The sequence below is a fragment of the Dipodomys spectabilis genome, unplaced genomic scaffold (assembly GCF_019054845.1).
Source record: "Dipodomys spectabilis isolate Male_0828 unplaced genomic scaffold, ASM1905484v1 ptg000136l, whole genome shotgun sequence".
Lineage (NCBI taxonomy): Eukaryota > Metazoa > Chordata > Mammalia > Rodentia > Heteromyidae > Dipodomys > Dipodomys spectabilis.
This window is the reverse complement of record NW_024870813.1, coordinates 1,121,928-1,139,147: the sequence shown is the minus strand read 5'-3', so window position 1 is coordinate 1,139,147 and position 17,220 is coordinate 1,121,928. Positions and strand designations below refer to the sequence as shown.

Genomic DNA, 17,220 nt, shown 5'->3' with positions numbered 1-17,220 from the left:
GCCATGTTTCCTGTCTGCTCTGCCACTGCTCATGAAGCCCCCAGAGACAGGAAGGAACTGGCTCAGCCTGTGCTGGGGACCAGGTACCCTATGGGAATACACTGGTGCTCTAGACCCTCCCCAACACATATAGCCAACCCACCAATGAATGCCCTTAGTAGCAGCACGGGCCTGTATGTCCCCACATTGTGTGTGTGTGTGTGTGTGTGTGTGTGTACTGGGGCTTAAACTCAGAGCTTGACTGTTGTTTCTATACTTTTTTCACTCAGGGCTAGTGCTCTACCACTTGAGCCACAGTTCCACTTCTGGCATTTTTTTTTTGTTGGCCAAGAGGCTTGAACTCAGGGCCTAGGCTCTGTCCCTGGGCTTTTCTGCTCAAGGCTAGTGCTCTACCACTTTGATCCAAAGCTCCACTTCCACTTTTCTGGTGGTTAATTGGAGAAAAGAGTCTCATGGACATTCCTGCCTGGGCTGGCCACAAACCATGATTCTCAGCTCTCAGCCTCTTGTGCAATTATAGGTGGGAGCCATTAGCACCTGGCTTGTCCCCAGGTTTGCGCTCAGCTACTGTTTGGAATGGACCCCACTGGAGTGAACGTTGAGGGGGTCCGCACTGTCCTCTGAGGAGTCTGAGGTGGGCAGGGTGAGGATACTGTGCACATCTTCAGCTCTGGTGACATCTTTGGAGACCAGGGATATCCTCCCTACAGCAGGAAGTAACTTGCAAACATGGCAAAGCCTAAACCCACAGCAGGACAGGGCATATTCACCCCAGCAGAGACGAGGTGACCCCAAGCTCCTTCCACCTCTCAGAGGCGGGCCTTTCATTCCTGCTCCTGGAAGCCTGTTGGGGTTGTAGAACATGACAAGGTTAAGTGCTGGTGGCACCCACCTGTAATCCTAGCTACTCAAGAGGCTGAGATGTGAGGATCTTGGTTCAAAGCCAGCCCAGGTAGTCAAGTCTATGGGATTCTTAGCTCCAATTAACCAGCAAAAGCCAGGAGGTTTGGCTCAAGTGGGAGAGCACCAGCCTTGAGTGAAAAAGCTAAGGGACAGTGCCTAGGCCTTGAGTTCAAGCCCCAATATGGGAAGGGGGAATGTGGTAGGTAAGAGTGATTCAGGGGTAAGAGTGATCTGATACATTGTATAAATACGTGGAAATGTCATAAGAAGACACGCTCCCCCTATGCAAGTAATGTATGCTAAAAATTACAAAAAAAAATAAATAACTCACCCAAGGGCACAGAACTAAGAAACATCAGAACTGAGCAGAGTGGGCACCAATGACCACACCTGTAATCCTAGCTATTCAGGAGGCTGATATCTGAGGTTGGAAGTTCAAAGCCAGCCAGGGCAGAAAAAAAATCCTTGACTCTTATCTCCAATTAACCACCACAAAGGCAGAAGCAAAGCTGTGGTTCAAGTGATAGAATGCCAGCCTTGAGTGAAAAATCTAAAGCCTCAATACAGGTACATAGACAGACAGAGAGAGAGAGAGAGAAACTGGGCACAAACTTTTCACTCAGTTGAATCCATGCCATGCCCACCCCCAAAATTTCAAACTATCCCTGACACTAGCCAGGCCAGTGTCCAGCACGAGGACTCTTCGTTTTGCTCTTGGAATATTGTTCCCTGGACACCCCCACCCTCACCTTTGATGTCCAGTTTGGGGACAGAGCTTTGAAGGGACTTGCTGCAGGCTGCCAGCAAGTCCTAAGTCCTAAGTGCCAGCACCAATGCCTGAATCCACATATGACTCCAGAAACTGCCCTGCCCCCACTGCAGTGAAAAGCAGAGGTCAAGGGCAGCCCAGAGGCTGGGAGTCCAGTCAGGTATAGCAGAGAGTCCAGTCAGGTATAGCGGAGCTGGGTGTGCCCTAGTAGCCTGCCAATGGGTATCTACTGTTGGGAAGACAGGAAGATGCCAGGGACTGCTGGTCTCCTGGGAAGGAATGAAGGCACCAGAGGACACTCAGGGCAGTCAGGGCTCTCCTGTCCCCAACACCAACACATCAGCAGGCTGTGCATGCCCAGAAGAAGCCACTGCTAAGAAAAAGCAAAGAGAAGAAAGTCAACCTGGTGGCTAAGAGCTCAGAGAGAGGGCTCCTAGTCCTGGCTCCTGTGGATATTTAGCAGGCTCCTAGAGTTCTCTGCCTCCACTAAAAGAGGCTGTAAGGGTCCTTGATGCACCTCCCTCTACTATTTATTTTTTTTGGGTCCGATCGTTGGGCCTGAACTCTGGGCCTGGGCACTGTCCCTCAGCTCTTCAGCTCAAGGCTAGCGCTCTACCGCTTGAGCCATAGCGCCACTTCCGGCTTTTTTCTTTTTGCTTATGTGGTGCTGAGGAATCAAACCCAGGGCCTCAGGCTTGCAAGGCAAGCGCTCTACCACTGAGCCACCTTCCCAGCCCCGCTCCCTCTACTATTAAGCACATACTCAAGACCTATGCTGAGCCTGGTGTTTATGGCTCACACCTGTAATCCTTCCTTCTTAGGAGGCTGAGATCTGAGGATCAAGATTCAAAACCAGACTGGCAAAAGAAATCACTAATATTAAGGTGTTGCATGCCTATAATCCAGGCACTCAGAGGATTGAAGCAAGAGGATCTTGAGGTCAAGGCCAATCTAGGCTATATAGTGAGAACTTATCTTAAAATAAAACAATAAAAGCTGGGTGCTGGTAGCTAGAGTTAGTCCTAGCTATTCAGGAGACTGAGCTCTGAGGATGGAAGTTCAAAGCCAGCCCAGATAGGAAAGTCTGTGAGACTCTTCAGTGAACCTACAAAAAGCGGGAAGTGGAGCTGTGGCTTAATTGGTAGAGTGCTAGCCTTAAGCACAAGCTTAGAGAGAATGCATAAGCACTGAATTCAAGTTCTAGGATAAGTACTAAAAAATGAAATAAAACATAGGAGAAAAATAAAATAAAACGGGCTAGGATGGTGGCTCATTGGTGGAGTGCTTGCCTCGCATGCATGAGGCCCTGGGTTCTATTCCTCAGCACCACACAAGCAGAAAAAAGCCAGAAGTGGCGCTGTTGCTCAAGTGGTAGGGCGCTAGCCTTGAACTGAAGAGCTGAGGGACAGCACCCAGGCCCAGAGTTCAGCCCCCACGACCAACCAAAAAATAAAAAAATAAAATAAAACAGAGACAATGTGGCTCCAGTGATAGAATGCTTTCCTAGCAAGTCAGTAACTAGAGTTCAAATCTTAGTATCACCAAACAAAACAATAATTAGCTAAGCTGGATACCAGCGGCTTACACCTGTAATCTTAGCTACTCAGGAGGTTGAGATCTGAAGACCACTGTTCCAAACCAGCCTGGGTAGAAAACTTTGTGTGAGACTCTTATATCCAATTAACCAGTTAAAAGCCAGATATGGGCATGTTGCTCAAGTGATAGAAAGCAAGTCTTGAGCAAAAAGCACTAAGCAAGGGCATAAGGCCTGAGTTCAAATCCCAGATCTGGCATTCCCCTCCAAAAAAAATTAATCAAAACACTGATTTTAGAGGTCACATCACTAAAGAACTTATCATTAGTCTTCACTAGTTTTTCCATCAACAGCACTTCTGCTGATTCTTTTTCAGAAGGGCCATAAGGCTGTGTTTGCTGCAAGTTCACTTGAGTCTGTGAAAATATCCAATGGATGACTAACACAGACTGACAAAGCCTGGCATCTCTACTGCCATCTCCTATCTCTCTCCTTTGGCGCCCTAACCTCTGGGTCAGCCTTTAACTCTGTTGGTAGGAATGTTTGTCTAGGACTGGTCATAAAAACAGATTTGTCTGAAACTCACCTGATCTCTCTCCTATCCCTCTAGGCTGGAAGTCACCAAGATAAGAATGTTTAAGATTTATAGGTTCTTCATGGCCTTGTGATTGCCTGTGAACCACTACCAGGGTTCACATCAGTTCCAGATCACCGGAGAGGCGCCCAAAAGTCTCCAGCCAGCCATCCTTTCCTACCCTAAGCCCTCTTTCTCCTCCCCAACCTTCTGGCTTTAGGCCAGAAGGAGCTTGAAACATCTGCCCAGTGAAGACGATTCTTGCCAGGGTCTTGCAGGCAGTTCCAGTAAATCTTTGTGCTACCCCAACAACTTGACGGGCCAGTAAATAGATGGGTCTTCATTGACAGTTACCTGCAGTCCACTTAATCCTTACAAAAAATACACTGGAAGCCAGGTGCTGGTGGTTCACACCTGTAATCCTAGCCACACAGGAGGCTGAGATCTGAGGACTGTGGTTCAAAGCCAGCTCAGGCAGATAAGTCCTTGTCTTTTATCTCCAATTAACTAGCAAAATGCCAGAAGTGGTGTGGCTCAAGTGGTGGAGCATCAGCCTTGAGTAAAAAGGTCAAGCAAAATTGTAAGTCCTTTGAGTTCAAACCCCTGTTAGTGTCTTCCTTAAAGTTGGGGACACCAGGGCTGGGAAGGTGGCTAAGTGGTAGAGCGCTTGCCTTGCATGCCTGAGGCCCTGGGTTTGATTCCTCAACACCACATAAGCAAGAAGAAACAAGCCGGAAGTGGTGCTGTGGCTCAAGTGGTAGAGCGCTAGCCTTGAGCTAGCCTTGAGCTGAGGGACAGCGCCTAGGCCCAGTGTTCAGGGCCCACGACTGGACCCAAAAAAAAAAAAAGTTGGGGAAACCAAGGCTCAGAGAAATAAACTTGAATGTCTTGGGGGTATCAGAATTCAAAATACTAGTTTAACTCCAGTGTCTGCTGCTGTTTGGCCATACTGAGCTGTCCCTACCATTATCTCTCAGAGCTGGCTGTCCCTCCATGCAGAGGTTCCTGCCTTCTGGTCTTGCTTACTGATCTTGGGCCCTGGTACCAACTAGTACCAACAGCTGTGACATGAACTGAAGCAGTGGCAGAGGCCTTCCTGGATGGGCATGATGCTAACTAATGGGATTTCAGGAGGATTGGCAGGGCTGAGACAGGGGCTGGGCTGGGCTGGGCTCCTGGAAGTCCTGTAGTAGGCAGACAGCAGCCAAGCCTCCCTGCAGTGCTGCTGCTGGTGCTAGGAGGGAGTTTTGTATGTCTGTGCCTGCACTCATTCTGTCCCTCACCTAACCTCACCACCTGCTCCTTCCTCTTACCCAGGGTTGCCCAGCACATACCTGGGTTTCTAGAAAGTCCAAGCTAAGGGCTGACTATCTACTAACAAACCAGGGGACATAGGCCAGCAGACAGGGCCTGGGCAGAGACTCCCCGAAACTCTAGAATAAGAGAGACTCTGAGAGGGGCAGAGAATGAATGAAAAAAAAAATTGCAAAGCCAGGTGCCAGTGGCTCACACCTCCTAGCTACTCAGGAGGCCAAGATTTGAGCATGGTAGTTTGAAGCTAGCCTAAGCAAACAAACCTGGGAATTTTTATTTTTATTTTTTTGCTGCTTCTAGAGCTTGAACTCTGGGTCTTAGCAATGTCCCAAAGCTTTGCACTCTACCACTTGAGCCACAGCTCCACTTCCTTCCTTCCTACATTCCTTCCTTCCTTTCTTTCTTTCTTCCTACCTTCCTTCCTTCCTTCCCTCCTTCTTTCCTTTCTGTGGTTAATTGGAAATAAGTCTCTTGGACTTTTCTGCATGAGCTGGCTTCAGATGTCAGCCTCCTGAGTAGCTAAGATTACAGGCTCTCTCTCTCTCTCTCTCTCTCTCTCTCTATATATATATATATATATACACACACATACATACATACATATGAACTAGCAAAAAAGCTTGAGCCATAGCTTGAGGCCCAGAATTCAAAGCCCAGTATCAGTCCAAAGATAGATAGATGGTAGACAGACAGACAGACAGACAGACAGACAGACAGACAGATAGATAGGATGGACAGACAACAATGAGCAATGCTGGGCCTGGAGACACAGAGGGGTATGTGGTAAGGCTAATAGCAAGGGGCCTTACACTCTCACCTTGAGCGGTAGCAGGAGGTGCTGCTGTTGCTAGAATCCCTAGCTCCCCCACCAAGCCCCTAACTGCCCTTCTAGTGCCTCTTGATTGTCTCAAGCCCCAGAATTACTCCTTTGGGGGAAAGAAAAGTTAGCATCCCCTGAGCACGTCTGCCCTCTCTGAACTGTCCCTCCTGTCCAACTAGCTGGGCTTTGGTGACATGTGCAGTCATTGTCCCCTGCCTCGTTCAGGGGACAGCTTCCTCGTTTCTATTTGGGGCTGTCATACCAGGTTCTCATCTTCTTTAGGGTCTTTACCTAGTACTCCCTTCCTCCTACCCAGGTCCCAGTGGCCATGGCACAGATAGCCAGTCTGCAGGGCCAACTGGACACAGGAGGACTAAAGGTTCTGTAGTTGCCAGGGCCCTCTGGTTCACAGCCCACAGTGGCCAATTTATTTTATTTTACTTATTTATATATTTATTTTTATTGTTATTATGAAGGTGATGTGCAGAGGGATTACAATTACATAAGTCAAATAAAGAGTACATTTTTTTTGGGGGGGGGTGTCCGGTCGTGGGGCCTGAACTCGGCCTGGGCGCTGTCCCTCAGCTCTTCAGCTCAAGGCTAGCGCTCTACCTCTTCAGCCACAGCGCCACTTCCGGCTTTTTTCTTTTTTTGCTTATGTGGTGCTGAGGAATCGAACCCAGGGCCTCATGCAGGCAAGGCAAGCGCTCTACCACTGAGCTACCTTTCCAGCCCCAAGAGTACATTTCTTTTGGGACAGTGTCACCCCTTCTGTCAGTTTCTCTCCCAGTTTTTTTCCTCCCATCCCCACTGATAAGTTGTATATAGTTCATTTGCAACATAGTGTCTAATGAGTGCCACTCAGTGGCCAATTTAATCCTAACTCACTTGCCTCTGTTTCCTCCTATAAATGGATGCTAAATAATAACACTCATTCACTAGGTGATTGTAAACATTATATCAGAGACTATAAAGCATCAGCGAAGCACCTAGCATATGATAAATGATCAATAAGCAACAACTGCAAAGCTGGGCGCTGGGGGCTCACACCTGTAGTCCTAGCTACTTAGGGGGCTGAGAGCTGAGGATCAAGGTTCCACACCAGCCTGGCAAAGAAAGGTGGTGACACTCTTTATCTCCAATTAACTATCAAAAAAGCCACAAGTGGAGTTGTGGCACAAGAGGCAGAATATTAGTCTTGAGCAAAAACAGCTCAGGGACAGCACCCAGGTTCTGAGTGTAAGCCCAAGGACTGGCATACACACACACACACACACACACACACACACACACACACACAAAGTGTGTACAGGTATATGTGTGTGTTATTATCTTTAAATAGCTGTACAAAGGGGTTTCAATTCAACATATCAATTTATGAGTACAGTGCATCTGATCAATATCACCTCTTCCATTGTTCTCCCCCATCTCTCCCAACTCTACCCATCCCTTCAAGTTATCTGGTTCCATCTCCCTCCCTCCCTCCCTCCCTCCCTCCCCACTCTTTCTCTCCCTCCCTCCCTCTCTCCCTCCCACCCCCTCTCTCACACACATACATGATACGTGTCATGTGTGTGTGTGTGCTGGTCTTGGGGCTTGAACTCAGGGCCTAAGATGTCTCTGAGCTTTTGTGTTCAATGCTAGCACTCTACCACTTGAGCCAAATGTTCACTTTTTTGGTAGTTAATTGGATAACAGTCTCACATGCCTGCCCTCACCTGGCTTTAAACATTGATTCTCAGACCTCAGCCTCCTGAGGAGCTAGAATTACAGTAGTGAACCATTGGCACCAGGCTGTATACTGAATATTAACTGCTAGTATTTAATAACAATTTCAGCTCTGAGCTCCCAACCTAACACTGACCTCAGATCACCAGGGGATCCTCAAAGTAGAGGAGGAAGACATTGGTTGGGTTGGCTAGGTGAGGGAAGATATCTCTGTCCCTAGTCTCTTTCAGGACCCTAATCCCAGACCTCTGCACACCTCAGCCCTCTCTCTCCCTCCTGCTGAAGGTCTCACTTTCTCAGTATGAGCCCTCTAGGGGCCAGCAAAACACACATACACACACACACACACACACACACACACACCACACCCTTGAGGCAGTCAAGTGGAACCGCCCTCCTGTAGGGTGGGCCTGCCTTGGCTTTTGGGAATGCCTTAAAAAACCCAGGTGGACAGAGTCAGCAGGATCCAACAGTGTCTTGCAGCCCTGAGCACTCATTGAAGCTATGGCCAGCAAGGGTAGCAAGGACCTGAAGCCCCAGGTGGAAGGCACTGTCCCAGAAGCAGGTAAGTCTAGAGCTGTCCCTTGGCACCAGCAGGTGCGTTCACCTGGGCATCGTGGCAATTGTGAGGGTCTGAGCATTCTGGAAGTCCTTGGGCCTCATCTTCTTGAGATGAGGAGCCACAGAACACCCACCTGGACCAGAAGAGGGGTGATGGCTGAGGGAGACCCAAGCTAAGCTTTGGGTATTGCTGGTGTCCGCTCTAGCCCTCAGGCCAGGCAAAACCCAGGCAGACATGGAAAGCAGGCTGTGGCTACCTCTTCATGGACCTATATTTGCTGGGGTCTCCTGGAATAAGATAGGGTAAATATTGGGAGGGGTGTTGTTTTTACCCTCTCTAAAAAAATCCTTTCTTTACTTTGAATACCTCAACAGGGGCTGGGAAGGTGGCTTAGTGGTAGAGTGCTTGCCTAGCATGCATGAAGCCCTGGGTTTGATTCCTCAGTATCACATAAACAGAAAAGGCTGGAAGTGGTGTTATGGCACAAGTGGTAGAGTGCTAGCCTTGAGCAAAAGAAGCTCAGGGGCAGTGACCAAGCCCTGAGTTCAAGCCCCAGGACTAGCACAAAAAAAAAAAAAAAAGAAGAAGAAGAAGAAAGGAGGAAGAAGAGAAGAAAGAAGAAGAGGAGGAGCAGGAAGAGATACTATCCAAGCCAACTCCCTCTTTCCCCAGCACCCCAGCAACAAGCAACAGATTAAAATTTCCCCAAGAATGCTCTGTCTTTCTTCTGGGTCTCACTTTTCCAATCTGGAAGTTGAGTGCAAAGACTCCTACTCTGTGGCTTCTTATGGGGGTGCATAATCAATATTGAGGCTTGAACTCAGGGCCTGGGCACTGTCCTTTAGCTTACACTCAAGCCACAGCTCTACCTCCAGCTTTTTGCTGGTGCATTGGAGATAAGAGTCTCAGACTCTGTGGCCTAGGTTAGCTTGGAACCATGATCCTCTGATCTCAGCCTCTTGAGTAGCTAAGATTATAAGCATGGGCAGCACCTTGCCTCTGACTTGTTTTTTTGTTTCTGGTAAGGATGGGGGCACTAGGGAGCAAACCTAGGGCCTTATGCATGCTAAGCAAGGTATCTGTCACTGAGCTACATACCCAGCAGCCCGGGGTCAAGTCAGATACTTGCTAGCTTGCTGAGCATGTTGATCCATGTGAGCCCCTGAAAACTCCACTCGCCACAGCGGAAAAACTGTGGTCTAGGGGAGATGGCTAGATCCTGGAAGTTTCTTTCCCTTCTACATTTCTTCTCTTCATACCTTAAGTTGGCTGGTGAGTGACAACAACTGCCATTTGGGCCTGTATGACCTTTTAGAAGGGAGCCACTGAGTGGGGGATGGGACGTAGTAAGAGGCCATGGTAAAAGTAAAAGATAAAGGCCAAGTGCACTCAAGGTAGGAACTGAGCCCCCTTTATGTCCAGCAGCAGCCACAGCCGATAGGAGCTCTCTTCTGATCCTTGGTGATGAGGAGGAAAACAGGACAGAAGGGGCTTACAAGTTAGTAAGAACACCTAAAGAAGCCAGATGTGCCTGTGGCTCATGCCTGTAATCCTAGCTACTCAGGTGGCTGAGATCTGAGTATCTGAGGGTTCAAAGCCAGCACAGGCAGGAAAGTCTGTGAGACTCATCTCCAATTAACCAGCAAAAAGGCAGAAGTAGAGCTGTGGCTCAAGTGGTAGAGTTTAGCCTAGAGTGAAAAAGCTAAAGGGACAGTACCCAGGCTCTGAGTTCAAGGTCTAGTACACACACACACACACACACACACACACACACACACGCACACACACATGCACACACACACGCACACCATCCAAAGACATGGAAAAGAGCTGATGCCTCTCACTTCCTCACTGGCTGGCTGGAAGACTTCATCTCAAACTCAACTCTCCCTGAAGAACTAGGGGAAAGAGCAACGGAGGAGCTCCTTAGTCAGTGGTGTCTAAAGACTCTTATCTTTGTGTTACAGTGGCAACAGCTGGCGCAGCAGTTCAAGAACCATCCACTGAGGGAGGACAGAAAGGTCTGGTGGTGGTGCCCCAGGGTGGGAGGCTCAGGGCACCCTCTCTTTCCTCCCCCCCCCTCCACACACACACACACACACACACACACACACACACACACACACAGATCAGAAGTGGTTGCCAGGTGCCAGCTAGGATTACACCTGTAATCCTAGCTACTCAGGAGGCTGAGATCTGGAGATCAAGTTTGGAAGCCATCCCTGGCAGATAGAAAAGCCCTTGAAATTCTTATGTCCAACAAAAAGCACTTAGTAGAAGTGTGGGTTCAGTGGCAGAGTGCCACCCTTGAGCAGAAAAGCTAAGGGAAAGCACTTAGGCCCTGAGCTCAAGCCCCAGTACCATATAAATTATATATAGATATATAGACACATATTATATATGTATGTTATATATGTTAGGTATTTATATTATATATGTATATATGTATTATAGATAGATAGATAGATAATGGGCTTCCTGAGGAGACGCTTAACAGGACAACTAAGTCTGAAGGACAATGGCTCCCCAGGGCCCTGGCCTTACCTGGCCTCTCTCCTCCCCTCCCCTCCCCTTCCCTCCTCTAGGCACGGCAGCTTCCCGGGCTGGCCCTGTCCCCGCTGGCCCCACCACTGCCCCGGCCGCAGCCCCCGCCGCAGACCAAGGCAAGCTTGGTCCCCAGAAGTGATGGCAAAACTGGACACTTCCCTCCAGGCGCGTTCAACAGAACTTGACCCTGACCCCCTGTTGCCTGCTACTTCCTTGATCTGCCCTTAATTAAAGTTCGTATTTCCGGGGGTTGGGGGCGCGGCTCAGGGGGGGTAGAGCGCCAACCAATGAACCTGCGTCAGGCACTGAGTTCAAGTCCTGGTCTTGGACCAAAAATGACATAAATTTCCTCTTTCCAGTTTCTTGTCCACTGTGATGATTCTCTCCACATCAGACCCGGGCCTCTCGGGCCCAGGGCTGAACTCCCCCGACAGGAGCTCCCCATCAAATTCCGCACTCTTGTATCCGCCCCCCCCCCCCCCCAGAAACCAACGCTGTTCCTCTTGCTCCTAGGATGAGGGGGTCCTTGGTCCCCTGTGCCTCGCGGGGTCTGGAGAGGGGCGAGGGGAACAGGGGAACAGAGGAGGACGACCAAGCCCAGCGCCTGCGAGGCCCTCCGGGTTGGGCCGAGGTGGCGGGGCGCACCCGCCAGTGACTCACGGGACACCACGGCCAGGGTTTGGGGGCGTGTTTGGGGGCGATCTGCGCAGCCGCCGGTGAAGCCCCGCCCCACCCAGAGATGCGGGAGGGGGGGGGGGTGGGGGGGGAGTGTAAGGCGGGGCCGGGCGGGGTTGGTTTGGGGACTAATAGGTTGGAGGTAGGGAGCTCGGGACGCGTGCCCCAGCTGCTCTCCCCCTCGGTCCACGTCCTCCCTAAAGCTACTTGTTGGGGTGTGTGCACGTCCTGGGGCTTGAACTCAGGGCCTTGCACTCTCCCTTGGCTTTCGGTGGTCATTCAAACCTGGCGCTCTGCTACTTGCACTACCCCTTCACTTCCAGCTTCTTGCTGCCGGGGCTGGCTTCGAACCTCAGTCCTCAGATCTCAGCCTCCGGAGTAGCTAGGATCACAGCGCGCGCACCCGCGTGGGTCATCTGGGGGACGAGGAACCCTAACTTCTGTCCCTGGACGAAGCCAGCTATATCTGCCCCGAGAACTCTATTTCATGCTCCCTCCGCCTCCTCCCCTCCTTGCCTCTCCCCGGCACGTGTCCGCGCAGGCGACCGCTGCCCTGGGTGTGCCGGGCGGCTGAGTGACTCAGCCGTGCCGCAGGATGTGGCCCAGCTCGGCCGCTGGCGTGCGGCCGCGGCCCGGTCTTCCATTGTTTGGAAGGAGGGATTTCCCGCGCTTCCCTTTTCCCATCCCCACGCCTTAGCCTCGTTATTCCCAGCCCGGGTCTGCGGATGGGCGCACACCCAGCTTACCGTTCCAGTTCACAGAAACTTGACCGTGGACCCCTGCCCCGTTCGGGGGGAGCTGTCGAGAGACACAGAGGTTGCACCCCACGCCTGTCCCCCGGCCTGCCAGCAGGGGGCGGGGGCTCCTCTCTCTCTGTTCCTTCCCTGGTCTAGTTAAGACTAGAGGCTTGGGGGAAACAAGAGATGGTTTTTCTTCGTGACTGTGTTTTCTTCTTCTTTTGCTTTTTTGTCTTGTTTGCTCATTTGTATGTCTTTGGGAGGATAAGGGAGGGCAAAGAAATGGAAGGACAAAGGATGAATAAATACAGCAGTGGTATCATTAGATTCAATGTTGAAAATGAACCACACAACTTGTGGGTGAGGATGGTAGGGAGATGAGCGTTAGGAAAAGAGGAACACTGTCTAAAAAGAAATGTACTTTTTACCTGACATATGTAACTGTACATCACCTTTATAATAACTATTAAAAATTTTAGAAAAGAAACACAGTAGAGGGCTGGGAATGTGGCTTAGTGGTAGAATGCTTCTAGCATGCATGAAGCCCTGGGTTGGGTTCCCCAGTACCACATAAACAGAAAAGCCAGAAGTGGTGCTGTGGCTCAAGGGGTAGAGTGCTAGCCTTGAGCAAAAGAAGCTCGGGGACAGTGTCCCCAGGACTGGCAAAGAGAAGAAAAGAAAAAAGAAAAGAAAAGGGGAAAAAAACCAATAGAGGCCTTTCCTTCATACTTAGCTCTCCCCAACTCTCACTCCAGGGACTGAGCCTGTGCCAGGGTCCGTGAGGCACCCTAAGGTCCCTTGTTTCTCCACAAAGGAGCCTCCAAGTATGCACAATGTGGTAAAGCTTCCTGTTCAAAGGGCTGGCCCCCACAGAGCTCACAACTGTTAGCTCCTCAGGAAACTGAGATCTGAGAATTGTGATTTGAAGCCAGTCCAAGCAGGAAAGTCTGTGAGACTCTTATCTCCAATTAGCCTCCAGAAAACCAGAAGTGGAACTGTGGCTCAAGTGGTAGAGTGCTAGCCTTGACCACAAAAGTTCAGGGACAGCACACGGGTCCTGTGCTGTCTCCCATGACAGATGAGAAAAAGGGATGGCCCTGGAAGTGACACACAGTGAAGTCTGAGGAAGCACCCAGCAATTCCAGGGGCACCTCACCTGCAGAAGCAGGTGCTGCGTCAGAGAAGGCTGGCGAGGCTGGATCTGCTGGGCCCCATCATCATTCTTGCCCTGTGTGCGTCAGGGATTCAGGGATAAACCCTGGTAGGCCTGGCATCTCCTACTCACCTGTTCTCCTCCCACACAAGCTACTGCCTGGAAAGGCAGAGGGCGAGCTGAGTGCCAGGCGGCTTATCCTAGCTACTCAGAAGGCTGAGATTTGAGGATCACAGTTTAAAGCCAGGCTGGATAGGCAAGTCTTCTTGATACTCCAATTAACCATCTTAAGAAGCAGAAAGTGAGCTGGGCGGTGGTGGCTCATGCCTGTAATCCTAGCAACTCAGGAGGCTGAGATCTGTGGATAGTGGTTCAAAGCCATCCTGGGCAGGAAAGTCCATGAGACTTTCCTCCAACAAACTACCAGAAAACTGGAAAAGGCAGAATGGCTCAAAGTGGTAGAGCACTAGCCTTGAGCAAAAAGAGCTCAGGGACAGTGTCCAAGCCCTGAGCTCAAGCCCCACGACCCACAACAACAACAAAAAGCAGAACTTGGAGGTATGAGAGTTCAAGGACCTGATTTGCAAACCCCTGGAATGACACACAAAAAAAAATAAAATTCTACATGACTGAAAGAACCTAACTTGTTGTCTGATCTGAGCAGCCAAGAGAAATAGCAGTCAACTTTCTCAGTAGGCTAGTTTCAATGCATAAACCCTGAAGACCTCCCTGTTATAATCCTGATTCTAAAAGCAATCTGCCAAAAGCCAGTGGCTTATGCCAGTTTACTTGGGAGATGGTGATGGAAAGATGGAGGTTCCAGGCCAGCCCAAGGGAAGAAAAGTCTAAGAGACTCCTTCTCCATGGAAGAAACTAGGGGTGGTGGCCTTTGCATGTGTCAACCAGTTATGGTAGACAGCCTAAAATATGGTTATACTTCAGGTATTTGCCTGGAAAGGAAGTATCCCCAAAACAACCAGCACAGAAAAATTGTTGAGTTGCCAAAAGGAGACTACCACATGGTTCAGGCAGAAAAGAGTTTGTTTGGGAGAGCCAAACTGCTGGGCCACACTTAAGAGTAGGGTGTAGTGTGTGGCAGCTCAAACTAATGGCGGAGAGAGATTATATAGAGAAGGGCAAGACTGGAGCGGATGAGGAAGTGACCTCAGAGCCTCAGGAACCTCCTACTTCCCACAGATGTGCCAGCAACCGGTTACCTAGGTGACAGATGCTGGGTAGGGACTTCTAGGGAGGCTGAGTACAGTCTTGCATGGAAAGAGAACAAAGAAGGGACCTACATGCAATTTTGCACAGAGAGAAAACAAAGAGAAGAGGCCATTTTTCTTCTGGGTGGACCTAACATAGATACAATTCAGTAACAGAGAACTTGCCTACTAAGCATGAGGTTTTGATACTTACAAAATATCAGTCTGAGCTAACCTGATGTTAGCCAGCTCTTTTTCTGTCTCCTTCTTGTAAGGAAAGTAGCTGAAATAATCAAGCTACTTTTGTTTTATCCTCTGAGACTTTTTCGATCTATAAAATGTACTTTCTTTTCATTGGATTGTTTATGGACTAAAGTGTTGCTTTATTCTAGAATTAAAAGTAAGGCCAATTACAATCTTCAAGATGGGTGTGGAACTCATATCTATCCATAATCCCAGCACTCAAGAGACTGAGAAGTGAGTCTCTGACAGGTCTTCCTCCCTCCTCTTTTTTATTTTATCTTTTTTTAAATTTTAATTTAATTTTATTTTTTGGGGGGTCCGGTTGTGGGGCCTGAACTCTGGGCCTGGGCACTGTCCCTCAGCTCTTCAGCTCAAGGCTAGCACTCTACCACTTGAGCCACAGCGCCACTTCTGGCTTTTTGGTGCTTAATTGGAAAAAAAGAGTCTCACAGATTTTCCTGCTTGGGTTGGCTTCAAACTGTGATCATCAGATCTGTAAGTAGCTAGGATGACAGGCATGAGCCACTGGTGCCTGAATCTCCTTCCTCTTTTTTTGCCAGCCATTTTCAGTCAGTTGGATAGTTCTTTCTTAATATTTATCTCTGTATTCCTGCACAAACTGAAACATTGACCACTTTGGTTTCTGGGTTAACTGTCATCAGACAGAGGGAAGTGCAGAATTTCCTACACCCATTTTCTCTTCCATTCACTATTATAATTACTTATCTCCCCCACCTTCCTCCTTCTCCACCTCCTCCTCATAATCATCATCATCATTTTGGAAGTTGTCTGCTTTCTACTTTGCCAGAACTTGCAGCATTTACATCCATTGCTCCATTCTCAGCCACACCTTTGTTTTTGTCTTAGATCTGCAGTTGAAGATACTAAAAGCTCTGCTGTTCCTTCGGCTGAAGTGTTTCTTGATATTTCTTGGATGGTTAGAGTTAACCCTCCAGATGTTTTCTCAAGAATGAAACATTTACAGATGCACAGATCTGGGATCTGACTTCATCATATTTGTTTGTGCCAGTCCTGAGATGAACTCACAGCCTGGGAGCTGTCTCTGAGTCTCTTTGCTCAAGGCTAGCCCTCTATTGAAAAACAGATACAGGGCCTCAGTAATGCTACCTTGTCATCACCACCATCATGGCATCTTAATAGATGATGGGGACTTTACACCCAGTTCTGAAAGACACAGATGGGTCAAGGGTTGTAAAGCTCTAGGAAAGTCTTGCACCAGGGAATTCTTGCCCTACGCTCCAGGAAAGTCTTGCTCCAGGGAATTCTTGCCTTTGATTGCCCGATTGTTCCCCCTAGCTTGCTTTGTTTCTATTAACATGCTTTTGCTAAGTTTAGTTCCTCATACTAATCATGTAGATTTTTTTTTTGCCTTTATAAACTTTGTATTAACTGTATTTGAGGCTTCAAGTTCTTTTGGGACAAGACTCTGCTCTCAGTCGCCGGCTTTGTAATAAAGACACCAAACTGGACCTCTCAAAGTGTGGCTTCTCTGTATCTTGCTGACTGAATTCCTGTATAACACTGCCACTTAAGCCACAGTTCAGTTTCCAGCATTTTTTGGTGCTTAACTGGAGATAAGAGTCTCACAGACTTTCTTGCGTGGGCTAACCTCCAACCATGATCCTCAGATCTTAGCCTCTTGAGTAGCTAGGATTATAGGTTTCTACCACCAGTTTCTGCTTGCTAAGTGTTTTTTGTTCAAGGCTATCCCTCTACCTTTGAGCTGCAACCCCACTTCTGGCTTTTGTGGGTTAATTGGAGATGAGAATCACACAGACTTTCCTGTCCCAGCCAGCTTTGAATCATGATCCTCAAATCTCAGCCTCCTGAGTAGCTAGGATTACAGATGTGAGCCACTTCAGGTTTATACTATTCAGCTTTTCTGTATAACGTTTTCTATTTTACAAAAGGCAAGAAAGTTAAATAAAGACTGAAAATGAAGGGTTTAAGCATAAACAACCTCTAAGAAAGTTGTTGGTCCATAGGGAGAGGAGGATATGTGAGAGAAATAGACTGCCAGGAAAAGGGAACTAACAGGAGGAGGCTGGGCTAACAAGGAGCTTGAATTCCATTGGAAGAGACTACTTGCAACTATGATCATAGAACAATGAAACCTGTTGGAATTGTTTGGGAAAGAGAGAAGAGAGACAAGGAGACTGATGGGGGGCATTATTAGAATACAGTGTAAATATGAGTGGAAAGGTAACAGAAATCTCCCCCTTGTACAAATAATGCAAGTTAATTTAACAACAACAAAAAATAACTTTATGTGAATAGTCTTTTGAATTCCTAAGTGTTTGGACAATACTTTTGACCTTGTTAAAAATTATAAGAACCGAACTTTAATGGCTCATGCCTGTAATCCTAGCTACTCAGGAGACTGAGATCTGAGGATTGAATATTGAAGCCAGCCTGGGCAGGAAAGTCTGTGAGAC

At 48.6% G+C, this 17,220-nt stretch overlaps 1 long non-coding RNA gene across 1 annotated transcript; it reads left to right on the top strand.

The window, feature by feature from the left end:
• The first annotated feature begins 8,105 nt into the window (after positions 1 to 8,105).
• LOC122116552 lies at positions 8,106 to 11,109 on the top strand. The gene is made up of 3 exons (XR_006148989.1): positions 8,106 to 8,207; positions 10,172 to 10,225; positions 10,790 to 11,109. It is a non-coding gene; the product is annotated as an uncharacterized LOC122116552 (long non-coding RNA).
• The last annotated feature ends 6,111 nt before the right edge of the window (positions 11,110 to 17,220 follow it).